At 46.3% G+C, this 14,523-nt stretch overlaps 1 long non-coding RNA gene across 2 annotated transcripts in view; it reads left to right on the top strand.

Moving 5' to 3' along the window:
• The window catches only part of LOC116070067, a 30,535-nt gene extending 17,122 nt beyond the window's left edge, over positions 1–13,413 (top strand). The window contains exons 1-7 of one of the 2 annotated variants that reach the window (XR_004110266.1): positions 326–431; positions 863–1,073; positions 4,268–4,458; positions 5,937–6,032; positions 6,210–6,359; positions 6,832–6,900; positions 13,042–13,413. This is a non-coding gene — a long non-coding RNA (uncharacterized LOC116070067). Of the gene's footprint in view, positions 1–325; positions 432–862; positions 1,074–4,267; positions 4,459–5,936; positions 6,033–6,209; positions 6,360–6,831; positions 6,901–13,041 lie in introns of those variants that run through there. The other variant, XR_004110265.1, reaches the window with a different exon arrangement.
• Positions 13,414–14,523: the final 1,110 nt, after the last annotated feature.

Raw genomic sequence — 14,523 nt, 5'->3', positions numbered from 1 at the left:
TCCTGTGCTAGTTAATCTTCATTGTCAGTTGGAATGGATCAGAAACCAGCTAAGAAACACACCTTTGGTCTATGAGCATATCCAGGAAGGACTAAATAGAAGAAAGAGTGGGCAGAAGGATGAGACAAGATAAGGGGGAGTGGGATTAAAATTATATATATATATATATATATATATATATATATGAAAATATCACAATGAAACCCATTATTATATATAATTAATATGCAAGAATAAAAACCATTTTTAAAAGGTGACAACTGTTGAAGAGTACACCTTTAATGGGTCTAAATTGTCTCCGTCTTACTTAAAGGATTCTAGTGCTTTCTCTTGGGTCCTGGTTTTCACCCCCATGGAATCTGAGCCTAAGAATCCGTCCATTGTTCCCTCCTTAACAAGTCAAGTTCACTGAGTTCATTCATTTGGGATCTGTAAGTTTCACCCGCTTTGTTCCTAGCCTGGGGTGGGAGGCCAACCCTCTTGATGAGGTTGGGGATTCTGGGGTCAGGTGGCTTTCCCTATGATGTAATGCTGTACATATGTGCACAAGAATAAACGCGGAGAGGAGAGGGGGAGAAAGCATGTCCAAGACAAGCTCATCAGCTTCCACTTATGACTCATGTTTCTCCAGATAATATTAATTGATCCCTAGAGAGCTTTGCAAGGGATAAAATGTCAGGGTGAACAAACAGGGGCTTGGGGTGACAACTCCTTTTGTGAAAATAGTAGTCATTAAAGACCAGGGAAGCTGGTTTCTGGCTCGGCTGGAATTTAGTCGGCATTTCTTCTAAGGCAATTTTTAGGTTGGTGCTCAGTCTTATAAATATTTCCAATTAGTTCATTGTGTTCCCTCCTCCAACAGTGCTTCCATCTGAGGCAGCTGAAGTCAGCAGAACTCCAATTTGGAGGTCTCCAGTAGGCCATGGCCAGCCTGTCATTGATGGGACAGATTTCAGGCTGTGGATCCCAGACTCACATCCAAGACCGTCACACCCAGGACGTTAATCATATGCCCATCCAATGGCACCCAAATAACCTTGCTTTAAGAACTCCACCCTTCATGACTGATGGAGGTGAGATTATAACAAACAGTGTTAAGTAACTTGAGGAAGTCAAGTTACACACACACTACTGGCCAAATAGCCTGGGCAGAGCAGAGCCCAAGAGTATAAAAACCATTAAAATTGTGGTGGCTGATTCTTAGGAGTGTGAAGAGGCAGGGACAGAGATGGATGACCCAAAAAGCATTTCAGTCTGACTCAGTTTGCAGTGCATGCATGTGTGTGTGTGTGTGTGTAACCTCTTTAAGGTTCTACCACCCAATGCTGCCAGTAGGTCTAGGGAACCACTCTTTACCATGCATACCAAATGTTGCCTGGGCTGCATTGAAGATAGAAACAATAACATCAAATCCACAGAGTGCCTAAGCCTGTACTTCCAGACAAGTGTGACCTCTGAACTTCTGAGATAGGGCTGGGTCATATTGAGGGCTGACACAGAGAGCAACATACCCCAAATTTTTACAACATACAATATGTGCAATATGTATATTGTAATGCATGTATAAATATTTAAATATATAATGTGCATACATATGTGTATATGCATATATGTTACATATAACTGCTCAATAATTTTCTAGATAATATATAGAGAGAGAAATTATATTTTAGACATATCAGTTACATTATTAAAACTGCTTCCATCTATAGTTGGCTTTAAATCAATGTGACAAACAGAAATTTTTATAAGTTATGCGTGTTGTTGACATTTTTATCTTCCATACTAAGGTTTGGTTTGGTTTGGTTTGGTTTGGTTTGGTTTGGTTTGGTTTTGTGACAGGGTCTCACAGAGTCCAGGCTGGCATCAGACTCACTATGTATCTGAAAATGACTTTGAATTTCTGATTTTCTTGTCTCCACCGCCCTTAGTCCTAACTATGCATAACCACACCTTGCCTTGGGGGTGCTGGGGATGAAACCCAGGGCTTCATGCATGCTTGTAAGCACCCTACCAACTACACCCCATCTCCACTCCAATCTGCTAATATTTTAACTGACTCTTCTTGTGTATGTTCAGCCTTTTTACTTAAATAAACTGAAACGTATGCCAGGGAATAACAATCATGAAATCATATGTATGACATGCCAGCTAAGTATTGAAACAAATACATAAAAGAATTTAGTTATACAGTACCTAAATTCAGCTTGTGTTTGGCCAGTTAGTGTATAAAACTGTATTTTGGAAACCATGGATGTAGTCTAAACTACATGACACAAAGAAAGGGGGAAATTACCACCCCACCCCAGTCACTGCTGTGATCCAGGGCCAAAGTAGATAGGGCTGCGCCTTCCTCTGAGAGGAGGGTGGGGCTGGACTATCATGGGGTACCTGGCTGTGGGAACGGCCCACACACAAACAAGCTTCCACGTCACTCACTGGCCAGGACCGGAGATTGCATGAGTCCCAGCCCAGTGGGCGTGGTGTCTGGGTTTCCATTCTGCACGGACATTTCACAACACTGGTGCCTTCCTTAAGGCCCACGAGGAAGTGGAGATGCCTTTGAATAGCTGTGGGGCCCGTGCTATAGGAGGTACAGAGGAGCGTCCTGGAAGATGTGGGAGGGGCATCGCTGCATGCGCCCATTTCATCCAGCCTCGCTCCTCTCTCCCAGCATTGACTCCTCAGCTCCCAATAGACTCTTACTTAGCCTTGCTATTTCACTTGGCCCTAGCTACACTAGGCTCCAGGCAGCCCACAGCCCCAGTTGAGATATCTCTTGCCCTAGAGCTAGCCTGAGGATTGCCAGAGAAGCTAGCACACTGCCCCGCTATGCCCCATGAGGAGAGCTGAGTCATTGTGCCCACACTTATGGCTAGAAGTGTTCTTCAGTCCCCGTGAGTGATGTAAGAGACCAGGAGGGAACAGAGACTGATAGACGCCTAGCTCCTCACCTGCACCCCAATTCCTATCTTTCCTCCTTAAGCAGGCCTAGGTACGTTTCTGCTTTCTTGTTTTGTTTCTTGTTTTTTATGTTTTGGATGGGAGAATATTTTTTTGCTATGTTTGTTTGTTTGTTTTGTTTTCTCCCAGGTCTTAAATAGCCCATACTGGTCTCAAATCATTATACAGCTAAGGATGACCCTGTATTTTCCATTCTCCTGCCTCCACCTCTTAAATACTGGGGCTATAGGCTTGGACCACCACATCTGATGTATAAGGTGCTGGGACGGAACTCAGGGCTTTGTGCATGCCGGGAGAACACTCTACCAACTCAGCTACATCTCTAACCCAGTCCCTGGAATGTCATGAAGCAATTTGTCTAACTTAAAATGCTCCTGGGATTGGAGATATAGCTCATTGGTAGAACACTTACCTAGCAAGGGCAAGGCCCTAGTTTTGGTGCTCAACTCCAGGACAGGACAGCTCCGGAACCTCTTTACCTGAGACAAAACAGCAAGAATCCAAGCTATTCTGTGTCCCATCCCTGTACAAATGACAACGGGAATGAAGAGTCTGCTGTAGACTGATGGAATGAGTCTCAAATGCCAGGTGGTACATCCTGCCCTGCCGTTTTAACCATTCTGTCAAGAGACAGAATCAGAGACATTAAGTAACTACACAAGAACAAGATTGCTCAGCTCTAGGTAGCATTACTAGTGTATCCCGCCCCATCGCCTTCCATATTCCTAGTAAAGGTTGGCAGAAAGCAAGAAAGGCCACCAGGAGAGTACCAGGGCAAAACAGATTTAATGCAGCTGCCCACCCATCCCCCGAGGATGAACACAAAGGGGTGGGATAGACCAGCACAAAGGCAGCTGGCCCAGTGGCTTCTTCTCATTTGTCCCTCTTATCACCACAGTTCCACACTCAGCAGAGTCCCCTCAAGGTCATCCGCTGAGCACCTATCCCCAGGGTTCTGCGACTGGCTTTTCAGGGTCTGTACAGTTGACAGCTTGAATGTGACAAGATCAGAGCTGAAAACAGAACCCCATAACTGAGTCTCAGACAAGCGCCAGTGGCCATCCCAAGGGGACCCTGTGATGGATGGGCCTCTCTCTGAATGTCTCGGGGGACAGCTAGAGAGAGCTGAGGTCTGCAGAGCCTCACCGTGTCTGACAGGAGGTCAGCCACTGTTTTAATGACTGCCCAGTACCAGCCACATCTCCCTACTCCAAAGCTCACCCCGGGGCCTGTGTCTGTTTTGAGATGAATCCACACTTGCTAGAGAGCAACACACACCGTGGCCTATTCTCCTCTGTTCTAGCACAACTCAGCCTCCAGTCCCATTGCTCATCACAGTCCAGGACCTGAAGCTGAGCACTGAGAGAGCACTCATCCTAGCATGGCGTTTCCCTGCCTGCCTCCTACACAGATCTACACCCTACATCATGAGACAAAAAGCAGACAGCCACAGTACAGGCTGAGGAGAATCAAAGAAAAGAGGGAAGGAGGAAGGTAAAAAAAAAAAGATAAATGGATGGATACACGGATGAATGGACATGTGCATGGGGGCACGGATGGAAGCATGGATGGAAAGAGAGGGAGAAAAGGATGAACAAATGGGTGGTAGGTAGGTGGATGGACTGGTTCAATATTTGCTGGGCACCTACTAGGTCCCAAACCCTGCTGTAAGCACTGGGAACACAACAGTAAGAAAAGCAGACATGACCCTGTCCTCTGGGAGCTGACCGCCTGGGGTAGTTTTATCTAGAGGAACTTTTTTGGAAGGACATGCTTACAGGTTACTCAGAGAATAGTAGATCCAATACAAAGGGGGATAGGGTGGAGCAATGCACCCCTCACAGGCCTTGACTCCTGCTACATTGTGAATCTGGAGACTAGAGGGTCTTCAAATCAGCCGTGCCTCCAAATCACATGGTGATTCTAAATCACCGTAAATAGATTCCTACAGCTGGCTGAGAGATTCTGCTTCTAGTTCTAAGAGAGGGAGATGGAGAGGGAAGGAGAGATGGAGAGGGGAAAAGAGAGAGAGGCAGAGGGAGAAAGAAATGGAGAGGGAGAGGGAGAGGAAGAAGGGGTGAGGGGGAGACGGGAAGGGAGGAGAGGGGGAGAGGGAGATTGAGGTGTGTGCAGAGGTCAACCTCAGGTGTTATTCTTCAGCTGCTGACCACCTTGGGTTTTTGAGACTAGGATTCACAAGTAAGCTAGGCTGGCTGGCCAGGGAGCTCCAGAAACCCATATATGTCTTCTGCCTTCCATGTACTGGGATCACAAATGTATACCTCCTCCTCCTTCTTTTTTTTTTTTTTTTTTTTTTTATCAGAGCTGAAGACTGAACTCAGGGCCTTATGCTTGCTAGGCAACTGCTCTACCACTGAGCTAAATTCCTAATAACACTTTTCAGCATCCTCGAGTCCCCAGCACCTTGCCCCAGAAAAACTGCTCACTCAGCCTGTATAAAATCAGTAACCAATGAATGTAAGGCAGTGACTGTGGGGATTTCTGGGTTCAGAGCCATCCCGCATAGCTGGCCTGCCTTCTTTGGGTTACTTTGCATAGACAGGCTGTCTGCGACCAAATAACACTTTTTTCATATAATATATTTTGATTATGTTTCCCCTCCCATGATTCCTCCCAGATCCTCCCTATGTCCTTTCTCTCTCTCTCTCTCTCTCTTCAAAACAAACAAAAACAAAAAGACAGGAAACACTTACACAAAATGGAAATCAAAACACACAAATACATAAAAATCAAAAACAAACAAAAACAATAAAACAACAACAACAACAAAGTGCCCAAACAAAGCAAAATGAGACAAAAAAATAAAAAGGTCAACAAAAGTACCACTGAGTTCTTTTTGTGTTGGCTGACTGCTCCTGGCCATGCAAGCCTTTTTAACTGGGTCCTGGGTGTTGAACTTGGGTCCTTGTGTTTTCAAGGCAAGCACTGTACTGACTAAGCTTTCTCCAAAGCCCCAGGTCCAAGTATTTGCAAAATATTCTACGTGGCTGTGGTGAAGATTGTGCCTGGAGAGACCTTTGTGCTTAACTGCTAGTTCCTGTTTCAAGGTAGCCAAAAGACTTAAATCAGTGTGGAAATGAAGGAACAAGTGGGTGGGTAGGTGGATGGAGAGATATATAGAGGGTCGATGGATGGGTGGATGATGGATGGATGGATGGATGGATGGATGAGCACATGTTTAAATGCATGACTAAGAGCTTCTGTGTGGCTCTGCTCCGTGGTAGGGACAGAAGAACAAGAGGCTGGTGTGGTGTAGAATCTCTCAGCATGTTAATACCATGTGATGCCTATGCAGGAAGGGGGCAGGATGTGGGACTCCATGCTTGCCTCTGGGCCCCCAGATCATCCTGCCAGGGGAGTGTTGATGACTCAAGGTAAGTGGAAATCACCAGCCACAGACATCTCAGGGGTCTCAGACAGCCTGTCTATGCAAAGTAACACAGAAATGCAGGCCGGCTATGTGGGATGGCCCTGAACCCTGAAATCCCCATAGTCACTACCTTCCATTTGTTGGTTACTTAAGTTTACACATGCTGAGTGAGCACAGTTTTTCTGGGGCAAGATGCTGGGGACTCGAGAATGCTGAAACCTGGTGGGAAAGACAAACATCAATAGACAGAAGTCACCAAGGTTAAAAGAGCAAGCTTCTGGCTGTCTTTGCTGACCGAGAACAAACTTTGGAAATAACAAGCTGAAATGGAAGCGAGGGACCCCCAGGGTACGGGAATGTGTAAGGTTGGTTCCTACAGGGAGCTCTCAAATCTGTTTTTCTGTGTTTACTATCTGTGTGACTACAGACATATATAGCTTTGCCCCTCTGACCCTATTTTCTTATCCTTTACATAGGAATGACCAACCTTCTCTTAAGATGACAGGATTGACAAAATGAGGTAGCCTGAGAACCCTAAGCACAAAGTAAGTGTGTGAGGAAATATGATAATGGCAGCATTTACTGATCTCTCTTCATAGACGGCTCACATGTCCAGGGTCATGGGTCCTAGTTAGGTTTTTGTTTCCATAACAAAAAGCAACACCAGGGAGAATGGATTTATTTGTGCTCCCAATTCCAGGTCATAGTCCATCACTGGGGAAGTCACAGCAGAAGGAGCTCGGGACCACTGGCCTCCACAGTCAAGAGCAGTGAGAAATGAGCAGTAATTGCATATTTATGCTCAGCCCAGTTTCCCTACTCTTACAGAATCCAGGACCCCCTGCCTAGGTAATGTTGCCAGGCACCATTAGAATCAGTAGGCTGTCTGGGCAGTAGTGGTGCATGCCTTTAATCCCAGTACTTGGGAGGCAGAGCCAGGTGGATTTCTGAGTTCAAGGCCAGCTGGGGCTACAGAGGGAGTTCCAGGATAGCCAGGGCTACACAGAGAAACCCTGTCTCAAAACAAAACAAGACAAAACAAAACATCAGTAGGCTGATTCATCCTACTTCGCTTAACCTAAAACAATCCCCCCGCAGACAAGTCCACAGGCTCACGGGGACTCTTCTACATGGTCAAGTTAACAGTTAAACCAACCACCACACCGTCCAAAGCTCCAGCTCACAGATGAAGAAAAAGAGAAGTGAAACACAAAAATGGTCACTCAGAAAACAAGCCAAGGCTTATCACTGCCAAGACGTTACTGGAATGCTACGCTAGACAACATCAAAGGACATGTGCTTTAACATTGTGAGATCCGGGATGGAGAGATGACTCAGTTATTAAACTGCTTGTCATGCATGCGTGAGGACGAGAGTTCAATCTTCAAAAGCCAAGCATGATGGGATATCCTTGAAATCCCCTTGTTGGTGGTATAAAGACAGGGAGCTCCCTGGAGCCCACTGGCTAGCCAGCCAACCAAATCAGGAAGGTCCAGAACTTCTCAAAAACTAAGGTAGAGAAAAGCCTGGAGTGGCGGCATCAACCTTTAATCTCAGCCCTTGGGAGGCAGAGGCAGGCAGATCTCTGTGAGTTCAAGGACAGCCTGGACTGTATAATGAGTTTCAGACCATCTAGTTTACATAATGAGACCCTGTCTACAGAATTAAATAAATAAATAAAATTTTAAAGTAGGAGAAAAGCAACTAAGAAACTTTTGGCCTCCATAAACATACTCATAATATTCACATGCACTTACACACACACATACACACACACACAAGTAATATGTGGGAGGTCTGTGGTTATGGTAATAATCCAATGTGGTAGTCTCCTGGAACTGCACATAGGATTAGGGGTATAGGATTGTGTTCATCCAGCAGGATACTGGTAAAAGCTTACTTATACTGAGCATTCATTTAGTGTCTCATCTGAATTTGTCTGTCCTTCAATGGTTCCAGTCAGTTCTGAATCTCATGGAATGGCTTCAGAGAAGAAATGAGGTCATTCAAAGCACCATACACAGAAACAAGGGGGAGCTGGGATTTTTATTGGCTTTTTCTTGTTTTAAGTCATAACACAAAACAAAATTGTGTCTCAGTGGTAATGTGGGCCCTTGCTTTGGGTTGATGACTGTAATGAGCTGAGCTCATTCAAGCGTGGTGTTGAGTGTACATGTCGCTCACCTGCTCACAGAGGTAGATTTATGTGACAGATCCATAAATCTCTCTCTTTCTTCATCACCCAGTAGAAGATGGCTGAAGAGAGAATGCAGAGATAAAGGGATTTGTCTCACTCTTGGACCGAGTTTAGCTGAAACACCGAAGGCTCAGCCTGAGGTCTCTCAACCTGAGGCGCAAAGGCGAGGGAAGAGAGTTGGAGGGAAGAGTGTCGCTTCCAACTTCTCTGGCTCTGGATAGCCTAGCAACTGGATGGTTCCCTAGGAACCAAACTCCTTAGATGTGACACCATGGAGCATGCTCTCTGGATGCTTCCACTTCTCCAGGCCATCCTGCCCATCCAAGGCATCACAAAGAAAAGGAGCAAGACGCTGGTCTCCAGGGCCTGCTTTGATGTTTCTAAATGTTCTCCCCAAAGCTGCTGCCATTTTAATATAAACACACCCCTCCTCCCTTGCCCTGGCCTTCATTATCTTATAAAACGCCCTGGATCTGCCCCTCTACTATCACCACAAAAGAAACAAGGTAAAAGGCTAGGAGATAGCCATATCAGGAAATTACTTGCTTTACAAGCATGCAGACGTCAGGGCAATCCCCAGAACCCACATGAAAATACCCAGGAGTGCTGGTACCTGCGTATCATCTAAGCACCGAGGAGGGAGAGACAGGAAAACCTCCAGCCTAGTCTACTCGGTGACCTCCAGGCCAGTGAGAGACCTTGTCTCAAAGGAGACGGACACGGTTCCTGATCCAAAGTTGTCCTCTGGCCTACAAGCACACGCGCACACACACACACACACACACACACACACACACACACACACACAAATGGAAGAGGGGGAGAAGGAAGGAGGAAGGGAGCAGGAAGGGAGGGAGGGGAGAGAGAAGGGAGAAAGGGAAGGAGGAAGAGAAGGAACAAGAAATAAAGTAAGTGTGACCCAGCTCAAGAGAGCTAAGTTTCTCTCCCCAGAAGACAAGCTATCGGTGACAAGCTCACCTCCATCCTGCTCCTGAGAGGATGAGATCTTGTCTTGCCCTCTGATGTCAACCTGTTCTATGGAAGGAAGAGGTGAATGAAGCAAAACTTTAGAGAGAACAATAGTTCTCTTTCTTTGTTGAAAAAGCAAACATGAGCTTAGCTACTTTACACTAGCAGGCTGGGTGCACTGAGTTGGATCTGAACACCCTGAAGTGGAAAGAAAGGAAGAATAAGGAGACACACACACACACACACACCAGCGTCTGGAAAGGAGGCAGGTACAATGTTGAGGACTGGCTGAGTCCCTCATGCCTACATCAACCCGGTCCTGAGAAGCAGACCCATGGGAACCAAGAGCTCTGTTCCTGAGAACACAGAAGCACTCCTGCATTGTTAGTTGGGGGTGGGGAGGATGGTGACCAAGAGTCCCCCTCTATACACACTGGGGAGAAAGTCCCTGCGTCTGAAAAACAAACACTTATAAATAGGGAAGTGTCTGGGGCTGAGAGAAGCAGCCGACACCTGACAGCTTTCATTACGCAAATCGCAATTAGTCCACCAAAGCAAGTGACTAAAGCCCGCATCAGTAGGAAGAAGTTGACCCGGGGTTTCTACAGTCTGATGACTAGAGGCAGAGACTTTCAAAACAGGAAGCACCAGATATAATATCAAATGACCCAGACAGTAAAAAGCAAGGCAGAAAAAAAAAATTCTAAATTGGAAGACAGGAAGTCACAATCACGCCACCAACAATGTAGATATTTCTCTGAGATATGCTTGGCTGGATGCCCTGGCACAGCCAGAAGATGTAGGAGCTTAACCAAAACAGAGAAGAGTGACTGAGGCCAGATCCTCAGGAAAGGTCACAGTAAGTACCACTCTTGACAATCCCACCCCTGCCATATCAGAGCTTATGTTTGTAGGATGCAAGGGCAGCCTGCACAGGCTGAAGGCTGGATGCTCCGGTTGCTCAGCCCCGGATCTGTATGCTACAACAACAACCATCAAAAATAAAACCCAATCCTCCAGTTAGTCCCTGCTCAGGTGCTCCCTTCTCCCAGAGTCCTACTCCTCCTTCACTCTCAGTCTTCACCTGGCTGGTCCAAGGGATTCGTGAAGTTTACAGAGAGCTTGCCTACTTCTGGTGCCTGACTGATGGGGGATCGCCATCTTTGAACTCCTGAACGTAAGTCCCCGGGATTCCCACTGTAACTACGAGGATGCCAAGTTGTCTCTACTGGAATCTTTAACCTAGTAGGATACAATTCACACCTGTGGGACACAGTTGCTATGCAGCTCCCTCCTGCTAGAGAAGGACAACTCTCACAAAGGAAAGCCACGTGGTTCCTAGAGCAGAAAGAAGGGCTTATCTCGGTATGATGCAATTATACCCTTGGGTCCAAGCTGACAGACACCAAACCATGCTCCTGAGCTGCTGACAGCAATGACACCTTCGAGTCTGTCTCTTGAAATACAAGTTGTTGAAATGCGGTAAACAAAGGGGCAAGTCTCCAGTTTCTATGAGGCAGGAGGGCTTTGCTGTCCTGGGAGCAGTCTACTGCTGTCTTCACTGTGAAACCTTCCCTACCCCTCTGGATCTTTCCTCCTCTGGAATGCAAAGTTCAACCAAGAGGGTTAGCACCCTAGCAAGGACTAGGCTTATGACCTCAGCTCCTAACCATCCCCTGAAATGTTTCAAAGACCCTAAGGCAGTGCTCAGGATACACCCGACCTTGCATTCCAACAGGTGCTTCCAGCACGGTTACAAAATACAAACAGGAAGGTGGAAGTTATCTGGAAAGTGGTGGTTCAGGAAAACTCTACCACTGAGGTTTCTCTCCAAGTCCAGATGTCCCAGAGGCACCAGAGATGTGAGAGTACTGCCCTTTCTTCCCAAGCAAGACTTCTGTGGCCCCTGGATGGCCGTAGAAAGATCACACAGGAGCAGTCACCAAGGACATAATAATGAGAAATATAAAGGCAGATCTGGGGAGATGCTCCGTGGGCAAAACACTTGCTATGCAAGCCTGTGGATGCGAGGACAAAAACCACCAGGCCCACACAAAACCCAGGGGAGATGGCGTATGTTTGCAAGCCTAGGGTTCCCATGGCAAAGATGGGAGACGAAAACAGGAAAATCCCAGTTCAGGGGTCAGTTAGCCCCGGTGCGTGAAGCAGTGAACAAAAGACTTTAAACAAAATGGAAGGTAAAGAGGTGCTGGAAGCTGTCTTCTGACTTGCACACACACAAGCAACACTATACAAACACACATATACAACCATCCACACATCCATACCATACCCTCCCACATACACCGCAAACATACACATACATACTACACACATACACAGTACACATATAACACACAACATATACACACACAGTACACACATACGTACCATACACACACCACACATGTATACCTACCCTCACACACACACACATACATACACAATACACACGTCAACACTACATATACATAAACACATACAAAAACACATATATACACAACCACAAACACATACTTCCCCCACAGAGATTTTTTTAAATAAATAAATATACGGTCATAGATTCAATTATGCAACTTTTGATGAATTTATTATTCAGGACCATTCAGGGTAACAGAATAGTAACAGAAATATCAGGTCAAAGCGAATCAAGCAACAAAAATTATTTGGCTCATGTTAACAATAAAAAAAAGTCCATATCCTATCTTCAGAGACTGTTGGTCCGAGATGCTCAAATGGTGGTCTTCAGGAAAATACCTCTGTCTTTTGGCTTCATGTGTTTCTCCTGGCATGCTCTTCTCAGCTGTTAACTTAGTGATCTACCAGCCCATTCCGAGTTATCAACCACAGGTGATAACTTCATAAGTTACACCTTTTGTACATGTGTACACCTTTATAAGTATGAGTTCCTCTTCATAAGGGTGATGCTAAAACTTGGAAGAGTGAATGCTGTTAACCTTCGTGAATCCACTTCTGACCAGACCTTGGTCCCATGCACCCATCCTTGGCACACAGAGATGAGATGAGCTCCCTGCAGCCCCATGGGCTAACAGTGAGAGATAATATTGATCCAGTTGAAAAGCTAGAAAAGATTCTTTTTTTTTTTTTTCCGAGACAGGGTTTCTCTGTGTAGCCCTGGCTGTCCTGGAACTCACTCTGTAGACCAGGAGAAATCTGCCTGCCTCTGCCTCCCAAGTACTGGGATTAAAGACGTGCGCCACCACCGCCTGGCTTTAGAAAAGATTCTTATAGAGGGAGAATGAGTGCCTGGCAGGGAAGAAACAGTCAGATATCACACAGCTTCTGAGCCACGGGCACCCCTGAGTAGAACACATCTCCCTCTATGATAGAGGATGCCATTTTTTTTCCTCAAGTGCTGTGAGAGTCCTCCCCTAGGTTGACCTCAGCTCCATATACTGGGGCAGAGACTCAGTCCAGGTATAAAGCCCATCAGAGGGCTTAGAAAGGCTAGCCTGAAGGTCCCAAAGCTATCCCTGAGCTCTGTTCTCTTCTCCTTTAGGCTCTCCACAACTCCAGAGCAGAGTCTGCCTGAGGTACAGGGTCCTACCCTTGTGCACACAGCCCAGGGACAGCCACGGAGGTGCTGAATGGCATTGCTGGTCCCCATCGAGGGTGAAGCCTCTGAATGAATGAGCTCTCCTTCCACTTGATCCGGGTCTATCCTACCAACAATTAAGCTCCAGCACAACCGAGACCCCTTGGCAAAACAACAACGACAACCAAATAAAAAAGCCCACAGCTGGATGGAGCCTTCATGTGCACCTGACTCACCATGAGTCACGTCCCCAGAGGGGCCTGCTCAGTTTGCCATTGTTACCGATTAAAAGGAGTCACATGCATCCTGCATGCACACACTTCAGGTGGAAGCCAAGTCAGAGGATGTTGTCGTTTGTCACGGAATACAATTTTCCATCAAGAAGCCCAGTGGTAACATATTTCTCCTGGTGGGGGATGGGAGGGTGGAGGGGTTAGTTAAGTATAATTGAAGCTACAGCATAGCAAAGAGTCACCAGCCTTCTAAAACATGTGGGGTTCTCTATTCTATTTCCTGGTTCTGTGTCAGGCACTCTAACCATTCATAATCTCCCTCAAGAACTTTCAAGGGGGTTTGGGGAGATAGCTCAATGGGTAAAGGGCTTGCTACACATGAGAACCTGAGTTCAAGTCCCAGAAGCCGTGTTTTGAAGAGCCAGGTGCAACAGTGCGCCCCTGCAATTACATCGTTGTGGGGCAGACGTGAAGGCCACTGGTGCTAGCTCACCAGCTTGGATGAACTGGCAAATTCCGGGTCCAGTGAGAGACCCTATTTTTAAAAATCAGGTAGAAAATGACTGAGGAAGACATTCTAACATTGGGCTCTGGCATCTAATGTGTGTGTGTGTACACAGAACCGATAGGTTTTAATTTGGCTAGACCAACATTCCCCTGATCCCATAAGCTTCCTGCTACCTTCTCCACAGTACAGAGGTGCCTGGCCACCATGGCTTGCACACCCCTTTGTCCCCCACTTTTCTTGTCCATACTGGGAAACTAGTGTGGTAACCACATGCATACTAATGGAAGGGGTGTCATAACTAAACATCAGGATGCTTAAAGTATTGTGTTCTCTGTAGTGTAAACTTAAAAGACGAATCTTCCTCACCAAGCTCTAGAGAGATAACAAACAAAAATCACAACCTGCCAACATAAATATTTCACAAAAGCTGTGACAGTCCAAAAAAGCCAAGTTATGGAATAGGGAGAGGCCCTTCCAAAGACTCCCCCTAAAGTCTTCTCAGGTTCATATCCTGGGAAAATGGAATCATGCCCAGTTGCTTTTATGTTGAGGCTGATGCACATGTGTGCCACAGCACAGGGGTGGAGCTCAGATGACAGCCTCTCTCATTGGGTCCACCCTTTCACTTTGTTTGAGACACTCCATTCTCTTCCTATTCTCCACTGCAGAGACCAGGCTGGCTGGATCATGAGCTTTTGAGGATCT

Source organism: Mastomys coucha, unplaced genomic scaffold, assembly GCF_008632895.1.
Source record: "Mastomys coucha isolate ucsf_1 unplaced genomic scaffold, UCSF_Mcou_1 pScaffold1, whole genome shotgun sequence".
In the NCBI taxonomy this organism is placed as follows: Eukaryota; Metazoa; Chordata; class Mammalia; order Rodentia; family Muridae; genus Mastomys; species Mastomys coucha.
Note: the sequence above shows the minus strand (reverse complement) of the source record. Positions and strands in the feature narration are given on the sequence as shown.